Here is a 20,903-nt window from a genome sequence, read left to right as displayed (position 1 = left end):
AGTTTGAGAATGGTGTGATACTAAAAATTAATGACTAGATACTTGGCTTAGTATTGACTTTTATTATCCCGATTCCCCTTATCTGCGCCATACTATTATTACAGCTTTATGTTTGTACTTTATAATTTAATTTAATGATTAAGTATTATGTATAGATATAGATAATAAAATAAAAATTGTAACTTTATGCATAAGAGTAAAATATAATTCTTATAATAAATACGTGGACGTTAAGATGTACCTTTTGAGGAATACTTAAACGATTTTTGAAAATACTGATTACACTTACACGATTTAAAAAGCTATTAGCCTAAGTTACCCTTACCGAGTAACGTAGGCTATTTTAATCAATCCGGGCGAAGTCAGGGCAAGCTTCTAGTACATGAGCACATAATACTAAGAATAACAGAAGCCTTGTCGTGTCCTCTTAAAGTCATCTAGTAACCTATGCAAAGTTGCACTTAAGCAAAAGTTAAGTGCATTACCATTTAAAATTTTGACTGTTTGTCATATTGATTTTAATGATATTACTGACATTTAGATATTTAAAATACACCTTGAAATATATTTTAATTACACCATAATTTTACAGTTATTTTCCTGGTAGTATTTTTAATTAGTCCCTTTTCTTTTATAAAGCCTTCAAAACCCTTTCAGTATCAATGTTAATAAAAATAATCATATAAATACCATATTATTACTGTTGAATTGACAAATCTTTCCTGAATGTTAATGATGGTAAAAACGAAAATAACATTGAATTTCTTAATAATTATACCTTCTGTTTTATTTAATGAGATGTTATAAATGTCAGCACCATGGAAAATTACTTTACTTTGAACAAATATTGCAATAGTATTCATAACTAACAATTTATTCGTTTCTAAACTAAAAGTACATGTCGTATTGCGCAGATGATTAAAAATAATATAGTGTAAAGTGTAGACCGTACAAGTTAACTTGAGACTCCACTGCAACTGGAACATATTATGCGATATATTACTTTTTCCTTAAAAATATTACTACCCAAAGAAAGTAAAACTGGTACTTTGTTAGTTTGAATTACATTCCATTATTTTATTTATATTGGAAAGGTAACTATAATATTATTTTGAAAATATCGTAATTGGCTCAGGCTAGTGTACAAAAATATACGTGTTTTGTTAAATATTAAAGTATATTAACGCATAGGTAATACATATAATATAGAAGGTCTTTAAATCTAGAAGCTTGTATTTAAGATCGATAAGATGGGATGGAATTCTGCTCTACATATGCATAAACGACAATTTCATCAATAATAGAATAACAAATAAAGAAACAGGCGCGGGCGTCAGTCCTAAATTATTATAATATTATACTAGCTGCTCCGCGCGGTTTCACCCCCGTGGCTCCACTCCTGTTGGTCGTAGCGTGATGATATATAGCCTATAACCTTCCTCGATAAATGGGCTATCTAAAACCGAAAGAATTTTTAAAATTGGACCAGTAGTTCCCGAGATTAGCGCGTTCAAACAAACAAACAAACTCTTCGGCTTTATAATATTAGTATAGATTTATTCCCTACTAAGTGTTTAACATTCTTTTATACGTATTGTTCTAGATCTTATGAAATGTTTTCTACGGGTCAAAAGACAATAAGTTTTGCACAAGCCGCCTAAAAAGGCATCTCTATTTAAACAATAGATAAAGGATGGGAAAATAATACAAAAAAATAACGTAAATTACATTATATTTAGTCACCTGGTGTAATGTGTTAATCAGGCTGATGTTTAGACACGCTAAATGTGAAAAACTCGAGTGTTTTTGGCAATTATTACATCATAAACATTATCTTGTTTGTATTGTTATGGCTTTGTTTTTGTGTGTACGTAATGTTGTATAATTGTGTAGAATTGTAGTTTTGGCTTTAGATATTCACGGAAAACAAAAAAACATTTTATTTATTTATTTTTATTTAATTATTTATTGCACACACAAAAAAAAATAGAGACACACAAAGTACAGCTAATAGGAAATAATGTGTACAAACGGTGGCCTTATCGCTAAGTAGCGATCTCTTCCAGGCCACCGTATGTAATAAGTAAGGAGAGACGTTAAAAGGAGGTGGGTGAGCAAAAAATAAGGCTTTAGGAAAAAAGAAAAATATAATTATAAATATTCAATATATATTATAAATATATGTATAATATCATATACAACAACTATATAGTAGTAAATAGCAAGAGAAAACATAATTATAAATATTTAATAAGTATACCTAACATGTGAGATTGATGCTATTCGGTACTAAAAAAAATAATCCTAATTAATATTATAAATGCGAAAGTCTATCTGTCTGTCTCTTCTTCACGCCTAAACCACTGAACTTGGGTACAGGGTTAGTTTTAGTTTTTGTACAGAGAAAGGACAAATGATTGGAAGGTTTTATCCCGGAAATCCAACGGGAAAGGGAACTATGAGGGTTTTCTTGAGGAAAGCTAGTATGATAATAAGTTTGCCGTTTAGTGAAATAAAAAAGGGCCGTAGATTAAATATTCTTAATTTAAGGTCTTAATTAACCTTCAGTACCATTATTTTTTTTTTGTTATCTCGTTAATATTAATTTCATTTCCCACCATAAAGGTAAGGTTACGTACTTGATATAATTGCTCTATTTTCAAACTTGGCAAAGTTCCCTAGCACCTATTTGACATTTTCAAGATGTGCAATATCTAATCTAGTGCAATGACCTCGAAATACGTTACATACGTAAGTATTAAAATTGGCAAAGCATTGTATTTGTTTAAAGTTAACACTATGTTGACAATATCGATTACCACATACATAAATGTCTTAGTTACGTGTACAATACAGTTACCTGTGTCTTCGAATCGATTGTCATATTATGTAACTGTAATCTTAAAGTATGTGATTGTCTCATTATATTATACTCGCTTCATTGAGCATGATAATGCGGAAAAATACGCTTAATGTAATTTCTTATATTGTCCATAGCATGTGAAAGAATTATATGGTAATTACTAATTATTTGTGAATGCGGTCGTATAGAGACGTTTTCCTATGTAGAATTTCCTCTTTGTAATTTTATTATTTGTATAAAAATTGGGGGCAAAAATTATTTATTGACGACAGTTTTAATTTAAATTAGGTCTATAATCTATACATGTACTTGACTATCTTTTTTATGTACTTAAAAAAATCGCAAAAATGTTTATTTATGTATTTATTTGAGCTTTTTAAATAGTCAGAAATTTTATGACATCCAAATGGAGAGATATTTTTGCTTATGGCTTATTTGAATTTTATTAAAAATATTAGAATTCATCAATTACTTAACTTTCCGCCCGCGGCTTCCCCCGCATTGTCTTGTATTAGTATACAAGACAATGCGGGGGTTTTAGTAAACCTTCCTCTTGAATCACTCTATCTAGTAAAAAAACCGCAAAAACCGCATTTAAATCCGTTGCGTAGTTTTAAAGATTTATGCATACACAGGGACAGAGAAAGCGACTTTGTTTTATACTATAGCTATGCAGTGATTGTTAAGTTTTGCACTTGCACTTTGTATACTGATTAGAAAATGAAAACTAACTAATCACGATCTCTCTAGCAAAGAATCATTCGCGTTACTAGAATTTAAGTGAAATCTTAATGTATGAAGATTCAGATTAAACACCACCACGCTTATTTAACTAATGTTATAAAGAATAAAGTTTGTTTATAATGGATAAATTGTAAAATAAGTGGACTATTTGTTTTAATAATTTATAAGGGCAAAATTTATTTCCTATTGGCTATTATTGAGAAGCAAAGGCTTTTTCTAAATCTTGGTACAACGCAGGCGAATTTGGCGAACGGCTATGTAAAAAAATGGAATTAGGGCAAAAGAATAAACATGCAGTAATCTATATACATATATATAAAACTCAAAGGTGACTGATAAAGTGATCTATCAACGCACAGCCCAAACCACTGGACGTATCGGGCTGAAATTTGGCATGCAGGTAGATGTTAGGACGTAGGCATCCGCTAAGAAAAGATTTCCCGAAAGTCTTGCGGGAACGGGGAAAAACGGGGATGCACGTACAAAGTCGTGGGCGGAAGCTAGTAATAAATATAAATTTGACAATAAATTATATAGAAAAAATAATCATGTAGTTTGTGTGTGTTTTATGTTGCATGTTCCATTATAACTTGAGCAATACAAAAATTATGATTGAAAGACTCAAAACCATCGAACACACACAAGAAGAAGATTTCGCAACCACCAATTTCTACTAGAAAGCTCCACCATAAATCGTGTAACTGCTATAAAATGCATGTGGTTCCCACGTGTTCCATAAAACGTTATCTGTCCGTCACTCTGTATCTCCGTAACGATCGTATCGTATGGGAACAGCTTGAAACTGTAATGTAACACGGATGATATAATTTACATTAATATTAATGAATGTCGCAATTCTGTTTTAATGAAACTGCAAAGGTTTGTAATTAAAATGGAGGAAATTTTGAAATTTTTTATGAAGTTTTATGAATTGTTGCGTTTTATTTAATGTTAGTTGGTAATTTTTAATAATATGCTGGGTGAACTATGGCCTATGGAAACTAAATGGCTAGATATATGCTATGTTATGATAGAGAGTCATTGTTTCTGACGACTGGCGATATAATAAACTATAATAATAAAATAAAATAAAAATAAATAAAAATCGTTTATTAGTTTCAAAACACAGTTTACAATCATTTTAGAATACACTAGTCCCCACACTAGGATCCCCTGTGTTGTGGGAAACTAGTCTCTTCCTATGTTACAGAAGTATTTTTTAGTTTCTAAAAATTAAAAGCTATACATTGCAGTGTAAGAAATATAACAAAAAACGAAAAACGAAAATAAAATATTTAACAAACTCCAGTGTATGTGTGAGCGAGTGTGCGTGCATGTGAGTGTGTTTGTGTGTGTGCATGTTTATGGGTGTGTGTGTGTGTGTGTGTGTGTGTGTGTGTGTGTGTGTGTGTATGTGTGTTTTATTTTTCACTGACAAGCAATGCTTCAGTTTCACTATAATTTAAGTTAAGTAAAAGTTGTTCTAATCTCTTTTTAAAAATATATATAGATGCATTTATTATATTTACATTCAATCTTTTAATGAACTTATTGTAGAGGAAAGGGCCCCTATAACTATAAAAGCGTTTGATAAAATAGGTATTACATTTCGGAAGCGTGAAATTGACTCGTCTTGGGGCTCTTGATGTTGGTGCAAAGGTTTGCTTAGACATTTTGTGGAACTTTTGTGCGGTAGCCAGAATGTAAAGTTGACGGACTGACAGAACTTTTGTGTCAGCGTAGAGTGTAGATGTAGCATATCGAAAAGGTTTCTTGTAAGCAACTTTGAGTATTGCCCGTTGAGCGCGCTCAATTTTAAGCATAAGGGTGGAACCGCCGCCTCCCCAGACTGAAATGCAATAAGAAATAATGGATTCGCAGAGTGCTTTGTAAACTAATTTTATTGTATGGGCATCGGCAACTGAACGTAATTTTTTAAATATGTGTATAAGCTTTCTAATCCTAGAGCACAGTGTATTTATCTGAGGTTCCCAGGAAAGTTTGGAATCAATGATGACTCCCAGATATTTTATTTCATTAACTTCTACAATGGATGAACATAAACAAGAAGAAGAGTTTGTACACGAATGTATTTGAAGATTTAGCGACGTAGGTGGGACAGAGCGACTCGTTATACTGAAACTGATGAATTTAGTTTTGTCAATGTTCAAGGTTAAAAGGTTGTCCTGTAACCAAGAAGCGACAGTAAGAAGACCATTTTGAGCTACAGCTTTTACTTCGTTCCAAGAGTTAGAATAAAATACGAGAGCTGTGTCATCTGCAAAAGAGAACAAATTGGAATATGGAAGGGAAAGGGAGCAGAGATCGTTCATGTACAGTAAAAACAATGTAGGAGCGAGCACGCTGCCTTGAGGCAAGCCATATGGGATGTTCATTAGAGTGCTATGTTGATTATTTATGCATACTCTTTGGCGACGGTCAGTAAGGTAAGAAGTGAACCATTGCAGAGCGATGCCTCGAACTCCGTACAATTCCATCTTACGTAAAAGAATGGGCCGCGAGACAGTGTCGAAAGCTTTCGCCAGATCCAGGAATACCGCGATGCATTTCTGTCCTGAGTCTAACTTATTGCTAATGCAATCAACAAGGGAGGAAACAGCACCGTCAGTAGACCTGTTCTGGCGAAAGCCAAATTGGTTGCAAGCAAGTAGCGATTCTTTTTCTAGATAGGAAAGTAGCCTTTTATTTACGACTTTTTCCAGAATTTTGGATAGCGTCGGGAGAAGAGATATGGGTCGATAATTAGAGAACGTTAATTTGCAACCAGATTTATGAATTGGGATGACGTTTGCGATTTTCCAGTCATCTGGGAATGTACCCGTAGTAATACTGAGATTACATAAGTATGTAATCGGGGCAGCAAGGCAGGTTTTTGACATAATAATCATTTTACTTGGAATATTATCCCATCCACAGCTAGAAGAGGTTTTGAGGCTATTAATTAAATTGGCAATTTCAAGTTCGTCGGTCGGTGTTATGAAAAAAGATTTTGTAAAATTAGGTATAGATGTCTTAGCGGCAAGAAGATTCTCAGAGGTATTGAGTTTTTGTAATGTTTTATTTGCAAGATTTTTACCTATGTTAGTAAAGTATTCATTGGTTTTGCAAAGAGACTCGTCAATGGAGTCGGAACATTTTAATAAATCATCAGAATTAGAGTTGGGCGAGTTTAAACTACAGATATCTTTAATAGTCGACCATAAACGCTTTGAATTGCCTTTATTTTTCTTTAAATTTTCACTATCATGGAAGTTTTTAAGATTTTGGAGGATATTATTACAGTAATTACGATAACGTATGTATTTTTCTTGCAGTACGGCATCCTTAGGGCGCTTCCTAGCAGTGTTGTGGAGACGATCTCTTCGTCTAACGCAACGGAGTAAACCGGGCGTAATCCATTGTTTTCTAATGGCCTTAGAATTTGGAATTGTACAACAGCTTGAATTGTTTTTAATCGCTGTGTGAAGTGGGTTGACAAAAGCTGCCACTGCTTCGTTAATGTTGTCGATGCTGTACAAGAATTGCCAGTCAATATTTTGAATATCATTATGAAGATTATCAAAATTAATTTTTTTAGATTTCTGTGAAGGAGGGAATGGTTCAAAATTGTTGAGGGTAACACCCACTATAACAGCATCATGGTCGGATACTGCTGAAGGACAAACAGCGACACGGCAAGATAATTGGCTTTTGATTTGTGCATGGTCTAAACAGCTGTCGCCCCGTGTCGGCAGGTTATGGCCAGAGGTTATTCCATAGTAAGCCAAGAGATCAAGATATTTATGGACTCTGGAGTCTGAACAGGAATTCCTTATATCGATATTGAGATCCCCTACGATAAATATGGACTTATTTTGGTACGATAAGATCAAACGTTCCAGCGATATTAAAAACTCGTCAATATTGCGAAATGACGGGGATCTGTATATTGATATAATAACAATGTTGCTATTCAAAACGGTAACCGTGCAGTTGGCATCAGTAAACGAAGGTTCGTGATTCTCAACTTGCAAGCTCGATTTAAAAAGTAGAACAATGCCATCACTTTTATTTAAGAATTTGTTTGATTTAAATAGAGAGTAGCCAGCCAGATTTAAATATGTAAATGATTCATCAATCCAACATTCAGTTAGGATTATGAAGTCAGGAGCAAAATTGAGTCTATTCAAGAATAAGGAAAAACTATCAAAATTCTTATGAATGCTTCTTATATTTTGGCTTACGATGGTGAGATGACAAGAATTAAAGTAGTTGGAACAACTTTCGGGACATGACAAAAGTGCATTTTGAATAAGCGGCGTGTTATCAATGTTATTAATTAGCTTTAAGTTATCGAATGTTATAAATTATTTTAAAATAGAGGAATTCGAATATATATGCATAAAAAGAAAAAGTATGTAAATAGATGTGAGATAAGATTATTAAATTGATTCCCAATATAGTTAATATTTTAGTATATGGTGAAAAATAATTATTTGTGAGTGAGATTGAGTATATTATGTGAAGTGTGTAAGGAATGTTAATATTAAATTGTGATTTAATCAACAAGCTGGAGTTTGTACTGTTATTAAATTTATAATACGAAGGCAAAGAGATGAGTAGTTTATAAAAGTGATTTTTTCTTACTTCTAGTCATTTATTGTTTTGGAGAGATTTAAGATGGTTTTCGTTTTTCACCAAGATGTAGGGGGCCCCATCGTATTTTCTTAGATAGATGTTCCCGTTTGATATCCAGCAGTATTTGTATTCCTCCATTTTTGCGAAGTCACGAGCAAGGTAGAAGAGGCGTTTGGCATTAGGCGTAAGCATTTCGGAAATATAAATAGGGGTGGGGGGAGCCTCGATACCCAGGTGATTACAGTTTAATTGGCGGGTCTTGTTTTCTTTATTAAAGTTTCGTGCAGCGTTTAAGATGTTAGTTTTGTGTAAAGTATTTGAAAACTCAATGAATAGGTTGGACATAGATTTATCTTTCCTATTCGTCGTGCGAAACACATCTCTTAAATCATTCGGTTGTATAACGATCTTTAGGGTTGAGCAAAGCTTAGATACGTAGTCAAATAACATGGATTTTGTAGTTTGATCTTTTTTGGGAACATTACGTATTTCTAAGATAGTTTTATTTAATGACCTTGCCAAGGTTTCATGTTGCTCCTCGAGAGCTGCAACTTGTAGGCTAACAGCTTTCCACTTGGCTTGCAAACCATCTATCTTGTTTTCCACGTCGTGAATCCTCTCCGTGATGAAATCCACAGATTTTTCAATATCCTGAGTTGTGGTGGAAATTGACGAGATATTCGCTGATATTTCACTTATATATCTTTCCATGGAGTCGAGCCTGGTGTTCTGTTGGTTGCGGAAAGTATCAAGTTGTTGATTTTGTTCTCGCTGGAAATCTTTCAACCATTCTTTCATCTCGTTTCTAAATGTAATAAACTCATCGTCCTCGGATCTTGCCATCGCGCGCTTTTTATTCCGTGCAACAACATGATATTTGTCACTATCACTATCGTGCGACGAGGCAGCATTGCGATTTGATGCATTACGAGATTTGCCTTCCATCGGGGAATACGGCATTATACGTACGCAATAAGGTTCCTTTTGGCACTTATGACGAATAAAAGTCGGTCGAAGATAGTATGAATGATAGATAATAATAAGGTGCTAATTAGTAGTTTTAATAGTTGTCATCCGTGATTGGAGAATTCAAGGTCATACGGGATGCGGTGCGAGACGGACGAACTATTTGTATTCTTTCTAACGCGTACCGTACTTGATCGCGGTACTAGGCGCACATGAACACTCAGAGATTGTCACTGCTTACACGGATCACCCCGCACTTATGTTCTCCTATTATTTTAAAGATATTTACGCAACTATTTTTTAGATTTTCGAAGGTTAAATTAATTATAATATTGAAACGTCCACTATCCACGACATCCGAGAGGGAAGAGGATATACTGCCTATATCAGTATGGATAACAGTATGGATAATATACTGCCACTATCAATTATCATACTTTGTAATTGCCAATTTAATATGAGAATATAAAAAAATATTTTAGATTTGCGATCATTGTGAATAAGGAAATAGTATGTTCATCAATATTAATTGTATTTATTTTATTTATAATAATTAAAGGTGTATATTATGTACCGATTTAAACAAAATATTAATTCTGTAACTGAATTAATAAAACCAACAGCACATGTTGACACACACAGTGTTGTCTGTAATTTTTAACCATTCTACTAACCACAATCAAAAATGGTTATAGGTACATATTACATAAATAAAGTTAATTAAAATAAATAGTAAATAAACCATATCCAATGATTTTGAGGGGGAAAGTGATCGCGTGCAGGTACGCGGTCGCACGCATCTTATGAAAGTTAGATAATGATGTATGTACTATCATTTGTGCTGTCGGTTATTGGTCTAGTTTGAATTTTATGTCATTTTTCTGAAGAACTTGGTGGTTTAAACTTTAAACTTTTAATGTTGTTGACCGTTAGTACTTCTTTGGTCCTATGCACTTCCAATTTCAATTAATCGATATAATTAGGTATTTATAAATGAAATAAGTATATTTCCGAGGTCAGTGAACCTTTATTGCACTTTTCACAGTGGGCATTTTATTTAATAAATAGAAATAAATCTATAACGAGTCGGGATCTAAATTACTTCTTCTAAAAATTTAATTTTTAAAGCATTTAAAATTTAAATGCTATAAAACTTTATCAAATTCACTTTCGATGAAATTTGACGTAATGATAAATATTCACATGGATAATTAATTACCTATTTAGTTAAATCATTGACTGGATATTGAATATAGGTTCTAGGATTCAATTTAGCGAGTACCGTGCGAAACTTAGGGCATGATATAACTTTATAGAGTAATTAATATATATATAATAATAAATATAAACCTATCCAATGTCGCTAAGCTATGAATCATTGGATTATTTCATGGATCCGGTTGTTTCAATATAAATTAAATGAAGCAGCAAACCCAAAAGGTTAGTTTTTGCATCATGCATTTTATTTAAAAACAAGCTTGAGATCACGACTCTGCGTTAATTGATTAATTGCATAGGTCCGATTAAGATCCGCTACATGTTGGTTAAAGTCCTATCAAATTGATGTAGCATTATCGGATATTATTCGAACATACAGGCAGTAAACTTACACACATAAAAGACAGTTAAGTACATATTGTTATATTTTAATATGTACAATAGTTTATAGTATGTACCTACGTATTATATGGTATTATTAAGTTTGCGACTAGGTACATATTTGTTGATAAATGGAAAGGGTATTTCGACAGAAAATCTGATAATTAAATTATATAAAGCCCTTTTAGTTGCGTGATAATTTAAGAAAAAAGAACAAAAGAAGCACCATATGGTCTATATAAAACACAATAAACGAGTAAATATCAGCTTTCCTTGATAATTATGCACTCACTTTCGATACACATAACGACCATGACCTTTAAGCTACATCTTACTACTTATATTTGAAACCTGAGATCCCGTTGACGACATATTTTAAGTTCCGGTGGCCCAGTTAGGGCTGTCAACAGTTTGTTTAAATAATTGTATTTTTATTTGCAAATGCGATGCGATATATGGTTCCTACTAGCTTTCCACCCGCAGCTTCACCCGCTTTGTCTAAAACCTAACAAATTATATATTATTTTTATCTTCCTCGAGTCATTCTATCTATAAGAAAAACCGCATCAAAATCATACATAGGACATAGGGACAGAGAAAGCTTTTTAATACTATACGTAGTGGTAACTTGGACCAAGTTGCCAGCATAGTGTTTGAATGAATTTATTAATTTTTATGCCAAATATAAAAATCCTATTGATTCATGTTGTTTTACATAGATAAGGAGTGGTCTAGATTCTTTTGTAACCTAGTTTATGTAATAACAGAGCTAACTAGTATTAAACTTGAAGCTATAAGGTTACCTGTACACTTGTACAGGCTATATACGTTGAGTAACTGGTTGAATAAAAATCAATGAAGAAATTTTTCAATACTACCTTATGCACTTACTTAGGTACTATACGTAGATATAAATAAATAAATAATAAATATTATAGGACAATTTTCACACACGGCACGATCTGATTCCATACTAAGCTTTTTCCATTCTCACTATTTATTTGATTTAAACATCAACACCTATTGCTTGTGTTATGGAAACCAGATGGCTGATAAACTTACATATATAATTTTAAATAAATACTAATATAGATAATTAACACCCAGACACAGAGCAAACATCTATGTTCATTACACAAATATTTGCCCCGGGTGGAAATCGAACCCACGAACTCTGGCTTGGAAGGCAGAGGAGGCATATGTATTTTAAATATCGGTTTTGCTTTATATTAACATGGAGATAGTAAATACCGTTAAAATCATGTCGGTTATTTTGGTTATTTTAATAAAAAAAATATATCTTCCGTCTGTTTTTCCGAAAGGTCGGAGTTGATTTTGATGGAGCTGTCTTTTTTATTTTATTTTCGACGTTTTTAATTTTAGTTCCTTCTCTATCTATTGGAATTTTAGCCCTAACCTAAGAAATATTTCCATAATCACTAATACATAAACAATCATTATTTCTATATATGTATTACGCAACTTATTTACTTATAAATATTTTAATGTAGAGTCTATAAAAGGAAGCAGTAACTTGTGTTGTATTATGATGAAACATGTGTTTATCTTACATAGTATATTTAAAATTGTTATTTTATTTAAGATATTATACATTTTAACTTTAAGGATTTTTTGACGATAACGTGAAAAAAGTTATTACCTATATTGCTTTTTCTGAGGTGTTGGTAAACTTGACATAGTTTGTACAATGGAGGTCTTTTTGAATAATAAGGATGTATAAATTTATTTTAATTTGTCAAAGGTGAATATCATTAATTAATTGAAAAACGCTTTAAAAATTGTCTTTTTTGGTTGGATACATGAATTTTGATTTTTTTAACTTAAGTTTTAAATAATTAAAAGTGAAAACCTACCAACTTCATACCAGTCAATGTAGAGTTTATGTGACTATGGTGAGTCAAATTTTATGCAAATTTCTAACGAGGTCAACTATTAAGTATCGTATTTTAAAATAATATTGTTGCGTGAGCGGTCATCGACTTTATCACTACATCTATACTTATTATAAAGCTGATGAGTTTGTTTGTTTGTTTTTTTTAACGCTCTAATCTCAGGAATTACTGGTCCTACTTGAAAAGGAACTTCGGTGTTAGATAGCCCATTAATCGAAGAAGCTATATATCATCACACTAAGACCAACAAGAGTGGAGCACTATGCGGGTAAAAACGCAGGGGACAGCTAGTACAATATAAAACAGAATGACTTCGCGCTATCTGTCTCTACACTGCTTTATTTTGACCTACGCAACGGATTTTGATGCAACTTTTTTAAATATACAGAGTGGTTTCCGAAGAAGGTTTATTAATCTGTTATGTTTAAGATAAACTAAACTGAAATCTAGTTATCAAATAAATGCATTCAAATAACATTTGGCAATAGCAGTGATAATTAGGAACTTCCTGAGGCTGTCGCAAGACGAGACTGCGGCGCGTGGCGAACGACGTCCGTATGGTAATTCGTAATCTTACAGATACGGAAACTTAAACGATTGAAACATTATTGTTGTAATGATTTAATTATTGTTGTAATGAGTTATGCGAGTGTATTACGATGTATGCAAACTAATGGCTAATTGCGATATGAAATATTATGTAGTTTTTCGGAGATTTTGAAAGATTTTTTGAACAGATGATTCGAGTTATATCATGGATGTAAGTGAAACTAGAGCAACAGAAAAATATTGAAAAACATCGTAAAAAGGAACAAAACATATGTTTTTAATGTAGGTGTTCATCTTTACATGTGTAAACAGAGAAACAAAAATAGAAATACATTTCATATTTCACAAATTAACTATTTTTGGATGCATTTTGATGTCTCAAGAATTAATTAATAATATCGATTTTTTTAAAGTTATTAGAACTCATCTATTTCACTTCTCACGGTCTAAATCTATTAAACATTTCGTAAACATAAATATTCAATTTGAACTTTTTTGCACACCGTACACCTCAATTAAGTTGCAATCAGTAGTTGTCGTATAATTCGCTACAGAAACATCGCATTAATATACAAACTTCATAATTTTATTTCGCCATTAGTTCGAAATAAGCTTAATGATGTTTTGACACAAACATTTTGTTTGCAAACCGTACTGTTTTTGCTATAATCTGTTCAGTTTCGTATGTACCTAAATTTAACTATTTATTAAATTCAATTGTTCAAACTCTAAAGAACATAATATGCCATCATATTCTACACTACATATACATAGTTGTGTTTGAATGTATTGCAAAAGACATAAAATGAGATTACTACGTAGGTAATAAAAGTTAATGATAGGATTCAGGTTTCTTGAATAATTAAAACTAATAAATTTTATATAGCATGCAGACTAGCTAGTAGTGCTAACTACTATCAAGAACTAATTTATGGTTTTAAATATGTATTATAAATGCGAAAGTTTGTGAGGATGGATGTATGTGTAGGTGTGTATGTTTGTTACTCTTTCACGCAAATACAACTGAACCGATTATAATGAAATTTAGCACACCTATAGAGGGTAACTTGGTTTAACACGTAGGATAGGTTTTGTCCCGGAACAAAAGGAACTATGCGGGTTTTTCTTTGAAAGCGAGGACGAATTAAATATATCAAATGAATAAAAATGCTCTTTCTACAAACTTTACAATAAATTTTAAACCCAAAACATTGACTATAAACTACTAAACATGAATTCATTACATATCCACATTACCACAATATGTAAATAACTTAGTAGTGCTTAATGCAACTTGACTAACATCTAATCTAAGCCAAATAAGTGAGATGACGTACAAAGACTAATGATTATGGTCAGATGGCCAATTTCCCTAAAGGTCGATGAATAATGCCCACTGTAACTGTGTTGCAAAATATATAATAATGTAGTTATGTTATAAGAGGTTGCGATTTATTGATGAATAGTATTAAAGTTAGAAGAAATATTTATGTAATTTTTATGTATTAAGCACTATGTAATAATGTATGTATTATGACTGATGTACGTGTCTTAAAGAATAAATAATTTTTTACTTTTTACTTTACTTTACTATTTTTTTGTAGGAATAAAATGTCTTAAAATAAAATATTATAATAAAATCAATTAAGCAGTTTATTATGGATATTTAAGAGTGACGTTACTGATATATCTTTATTAGCACGGTACGACCGCAATAATTTGAAAATAAATAAATGACGAAGAAGCCTTTTAAGTCTACATAATAAAAATAACATTCAACTTTATATTTTATTTTCAACTAAATAAATAATACAAAAGTAACATTACAATCCCCCAAGCAACATCTTGGGGCCAATAAATATGCCTATTCACTACTCCTATTCAAAGCTCATTCGCTCATAACTTGTACCACATCCGAATAACATATGAAGCAACGGACGGACAGAAGCTAATCCCATTCAATATATTGTTACGGTTCGGTGCCAATCACATGTATTAGCCGATATTTATTTATAATGACTAGAATTAACACCTCGCTTCGATGAATATTCAATGGTCACATCTTTGTATTTTGCAAGACAATTTTCTTAATGTATTGAAATTATGTAGGCTTAATATTATAATTGCGAATGTTTTAGAGCGATTACAGTAGGCTCTCCTTTTTCAAAAAATGGTATCGAGAATGTAAGCAGTAGGTACTTATCTAAATTATTTTTAATGTGTGGGTTAGAAATTACATCTATCACATTTTCCTCATTTTTGTGTTTATGTAATTATAGAAAAAATATTAAAGCTATCTTCAATTATGTTTTGTACATTGAATAAAGATAAAATCGTTTTATGTTAGATCGAATTCCTTTTCCTTATCCTTGTAGTTTTTTAGTATTATTGTTATTATGTTGTTGACTATCTTTCAAGTTAAGTTATTTAAAAAGTATAAATTGTTTTCAATTTCATTAACTTGGTATCAAGGACGTTACTCAACCGGTTTGTACGTAAAACTTGAAAGTGAATAATTTAAAACAAAAACATATTTTGGTTAACGAGAAATTTCTTCCTGTATCATGCGTAATGGTCAATATTAATGTTTTTGTCAACATTGAGATATCGAGATTTAATTTAGATTCACTTGCCTTTATACATATATGTATTATGATTTTTGAAGCTATATTTTAGGGGCTAAGAGCTTAATGGGACATACTTTTTTTAAGAAAATTACAACAATATATTTTCTTATTAGCTTTCATACAAAACTATACTCGTCTAGTTTTTTGTGATGTCAAATAAATATTAGTTTAATATGATATTCTAGGGAGTGTTGTTTGATGTTGTGCGAATATTATTAAGATTCTAGTTACTTGTAAATCAAGTTTGGTTAAAGCTGCGTTTACACTCGGGTTGAATTGAATAGTTTTATCATTGGACGACTGTATTTTATAAATTCTCCTATTTTGTATTGGATGTTTAATGCAGAGTTTGGTATTTCGGTTAGGTATATGTAAAAAATCTCGTCGTTATCTATCAATAATATGTATCACCAATATTCTCAAGTGTTCGTGTACGTTACAGAAAAAATCTCCCGTCCGACTAGGGCCCTTCCGGCCTCCTCCACTCAAGCGACAGCCCAAGCCGAGGTTCGAGATCCCCGTGGCGGGGGGACGCCCTTGCGCATGTCGCTACCAGGGTGAACTGAAGGTTCACCCTGGTAGCGACACGCGTCCGCGTTAAAATGTTCTTCTGGCTAACATTGAGAGACACCACAAAAAAAGTAAAAATCAACTATTATTTTAAAATAGGTATATACAGTAGATGGGTTAACGATATAGTGAAAGCAAGAAACAAGGTACATACAAAGAGTTTTAAAAATACTTTATGCTTCGTCGTCAATCTATGAAATGATAAAGCTCATTATGCTAGAACTCTAATAACAGAAAATAAAGCATAGTCGCCATAAACATGTTGAATATGTTGGTGAAAACTCACCTTTAGGGTCTGGGTCAGTTTCGAACGTGCATTCCCGGTTTACAGCAGGAAGGAAAATAATTACTTGCACATTACGTGATTATTACATGTGGGAATTGCCTTTTAGAGAACTACGAGTACCTTATGTTTAATATTTATCGGATGTCATTAAAATAATGTAAATATATTGTTTATTTAACATGATATTGCATAATGCAAAAATAATATTTTACATACTTTAATTATATGATATTTTCTCAAATTTGATTTTGTCCTCCACCTTGAATTCGTTATTTTCTATTGCTCATAAAACTTTTAAATTGGTTCATATATAGCTATATCATAGCTATTAAAATAATTATAAATAAGTTAATTATATTTTTATCGTCCATAGATAAGAGAATATACTTTTTGCTCCCAAGCTCTTACTTTTATAGGAAAAATAGTTTATAATCTAGTTTTACCTATAAATAAAACTCGAAGTTATAAAAACTTAGTCTTCTTTATATACTAGGTCATAGAATGATATTTATAAAATAAGGATATTGGTTTCCTCATTCTTTACCGATCTGCGACTGCATCAAACCTTATTAGATAACATCTTTACATAATTTATTTATTAATTTACGTATTAGTGTGAAATAAATACATCGAAGAAGGTTGTACAATCATAGTCATATACTATTCTATCTAGATGCTAAGCTAACATTACATTTTAAAGTTATATTTTTAATTTTATATTTATTAGATAATATATTATTTCAAAATGACGATCGAAGTGTGCCTATTTCAATAATTATTGAAATTTTATTTCATTTTTATAACGCTGCCAAAAATTAGGTAATAAATTGCATTTTTATGCATGTGCATAACTTAATTTTTTGTAATTCTGGTATGATTTAGATTCACATTTTACCACAGCTATCTCGTACCTACATGAATATTATTTTAATAAATTAATTGTTATTTAACAATTAATAATTAAATATTAAAATTTTGTATACTTAAGTATAGTATTTTATTTTTATCTCTCTTAAATCTTATATATAAAAATGAATCGCAAAATGTGTTGGTAAGCGCATAACTCGAGAACGGCTGAACCGATTTCGATAATTCTTTTTTTATTATATTCCTTGAAGTACGAGGATGGTTTTTATGTAGAGAAAACGTAAATATGTACCACGGGCGAAGCCGGGGCGGACCGCTAGTAATAAATGTTTCTATGAATGTTATATTTTAATACCTTTTACGTTCTATACACAACATACCTAATATACAATAAATATGTTTTTCTTTTCAATGAAAAGAACGATTCCATAAAAAATATGTGCCCTACAACTCTATGAGATAAATCAACACAAATCACTACAAGTACATCGCATCGATAATAGCTAGTAATTAGTGCAACATTAACTCAGTTATGCGACACACACAATCTTCATTATCTCATGAGATTATGAGATATGAGTAAAAACATCCAACGTCAGAAAAAGCTTGAGCGTTGCAATAACGTAAGAGGATTAGGTTAGATTTAATGTAGATAAATGCGACCTAATGATCTAGTTTTTTAAACGTTAAAAAAATGAAAATACTGAGAGACTAAGATGATCGATTGAGCTCTAGCTTCCTGATTTTTATATTGAGTGTCTTATAAATGTTCGAGATTGATAAGTATGCAATTTTAATTGATAGTTTCCTGAAATACGTCATACATTTTTTTTAATATTCAAGCAGTTTTCATTTTCCGGGGTTATTTTTAATAAAGTACTTTAACTCTATATAGAGTAGTTTTTGAGATTTACGTTCGATCTATCTTTTGATTAATTACCAGAAATAGTAGAAACGGTAAATTATATTGCTTCTTTCATTTTTTTAAGATTTACTTTCGATATAGATTATACGATTATTTTTATTACTTAAATAATGAACATGTACTTAATTTATATATCGATTAAACCAGCTTTAAGAGCGTATCAACAAGATAACCTAGAGCACTTAAAATAACACTTGTCCATACGAATCTTGACCTAATTAATATATTATGTTTGTCTTCACCCAAATTACAATTAGCAATATTGTGTGAATAAAAACAATATCACATGGGAATCTCTTGTGAAACGGCTTGAGAATGGACGCCGGCCTTGAGAGGTGCCGCGGCTTGCGATGTCCCTAATTCACTCTTAAATATCACAGAGATGTAACTGTGTTAAGGTAATTTTGGATGATGATGTTTGCATGTTTTGATAATTGAGTTTGTCTTGAGTCTTCTGTGTATATCTATATTATAGGGGTAATAGTTTTGTACGTCAGTTAGTATCCTTAATTCAAAATTTGGTACACTTGAGCGACGTTTATTTTAACACTAAAGCTATGATTAACCTCTTGAATAATTTTTAGCTGTTTACAAATTTGCAAATTTAGACTTACGACAGATTTGTAATAAATTCTGAGAATAGAATCTAAAAGTCAAAGGTTGCTCTTATATAATAATGCTAATACATTCACAAAGTGTAAAAGTTCGATGTAAAAGGAATAGTAAGCAGCGATATTAAGGAAATCATGTAATATAGGCAATAAAACTTGCAGAATTCTTCGCTCGTAGAAAAGAGTTCAACGAGCCTTCGCGTGCTTGACGATACATTACGTGTGATTTACCCGATCTTAATTTGAGAGTGATCATGAAATATAGATACATTAATTATATCTCATAATTGTACATAATAATATAATTTATTGTTTATTAATTACTCGGTTCAAATACTCTTCAATTATTAATTTGTTTATTTAAATTATTTCGTTGATATTTTTGAACGTTGACAAACTTATCGTAAAAATACTACAAAATTGTAATTAATAATAAATGATAGAGTTATTTACAAACAACAATTAATATTCATAAAGCACATAAAATTAATAATTACAAATAGCAATTTTAACTAAACAACCAATTACTCTTAAATAAAGTAAATAAATGCAACACTTACCCAATACAATCTTCCAAACACACACAAATCACTGCACAAACACTAACGCGTACTTTCAAACTGTTTAAAACCTGGAAAAATATAAGACAGATGACATAACCTATCTTAATGCCTATCAGTTCCTAGTCCGTAACGTTGTTTCAAAAAAATTATATTGTCGCAGTGTGGGAAACGCTCTTACGCAAACAATACGTAATTAAAAATTGTTTCGCCCATATATAAAATCTTTGTCACACTTTATTTGCTGTATTTTCATTAATTTAATGCTAATTAAAATGATTTGTGCGTCCAATTAACATTTTACGACTTCCAAAAATTTTCATTATAAAATTGCGAAAAACGCTCTATATTTTGGGAAAACGCAACCATTTTTATGTTCAAGAGATCTTCAACTATAGGTAGGTGATAGTGAAATAATATATTAAAAAAAAACAGGTTGAAAGCACACCTTTCGCGGACGTTAGGCACCGCGAGTGAAGACGACCGAGTGAGTTGTGGATGAGCACGGGCTGCGCCGGCGCACATCGAGTGGGGAATGAAAGTAAGGGTGCTGTGTCAAGGCTCGATATTTTCCATTATTCTGTTGCGCAACAGTTCATAATTTGAACTATTTTAATGAACGTAACTAGGTGATAATACGATTTGCAATGATCTTTGTGGTGCCCAATCATTGTCGTGGATGGTCTGGATGTATGGTCCTATTGCAATAATTGTAAGGTCATTATTCTAATGTGATAAATGTGAAATGAACTCTATATGTTGCGTTTTTACGAAAGAACTGTGGATTTGCATACATAGATGCATATAAATTTATAAAGAATAGAAAAAATTCACGATCACGTGATCGAATTTTTTCTATTCTTTATAAATTTATATTTATAAAGCATTTGAATGCCATAAAACCAAAAAATATAAATTCTACATAGATGCATTTTTAATACCAATGTGAATAAAACATAGAGCTATTATAGGTCATCTAGCGTCATTACTTTCTCACACTGCAATTGATACTGTTTTAAGACAGTATCATAGTCCCTCTCCCCAGGTTGCCTTTGTTTTGTTATAGAAACATATCTTTAGATCAACAACGTCAGAAAAAGGCTAGTGTGATCTATAAATGGGTAATGCACTAATATTATAAATGTGGAAAGAAATATTATGGTCTACATGAATTTATAATACTGA

At 31.5% G+C, this 20,903-nt stretch overlaps 1 protein-coding gene across 1 annotated transcript in view; it reads right to left on the bottom strand.

The window, feature by feature from the left end:
* Positions 1 to 20,286, bottom strand: part of LOC149479648 (uncharacterized) — a 43,687-nt gene extending 23,401 nt beyond the window's left edge. The window contains exons 1-2 of the mRNA XM_089708047.1: positions 20,167 to 20,286; positions 19,719 to 19,789 (exon numbers count right to left, since the gene is read on the bottom strand). The gene's annotated coding sequence lies outside the window, so the exon portion shown is untranslated. The remainder of the gene's footprint in view (positions 1 to 19,718; positions 19,790 to 20,166) is intronic.
* Positions 20,287 to 20,903: the final 617 nt, after the last annotated feature.

The sequence above is a fragment of the Colias philodice genome, chromosome 20, assembly GCF_061535455.1.
Source record: "Colias philodice isolate Cphi_HAF_F1 chromosome 20, ilColPhil1 Martin Lab GWU primary, whole genome shotgun sequence".
Classification (NCBI taxonomy): domain Eukaryota; kingdom Metazoa; phylum Arthropoda; class Insecta; order Lepidoptera; family Pieridae; genus Colias; species Colias philodice.
This window is presented reverse-complemented; position numbering and strand designations above follow the sequence as displayed.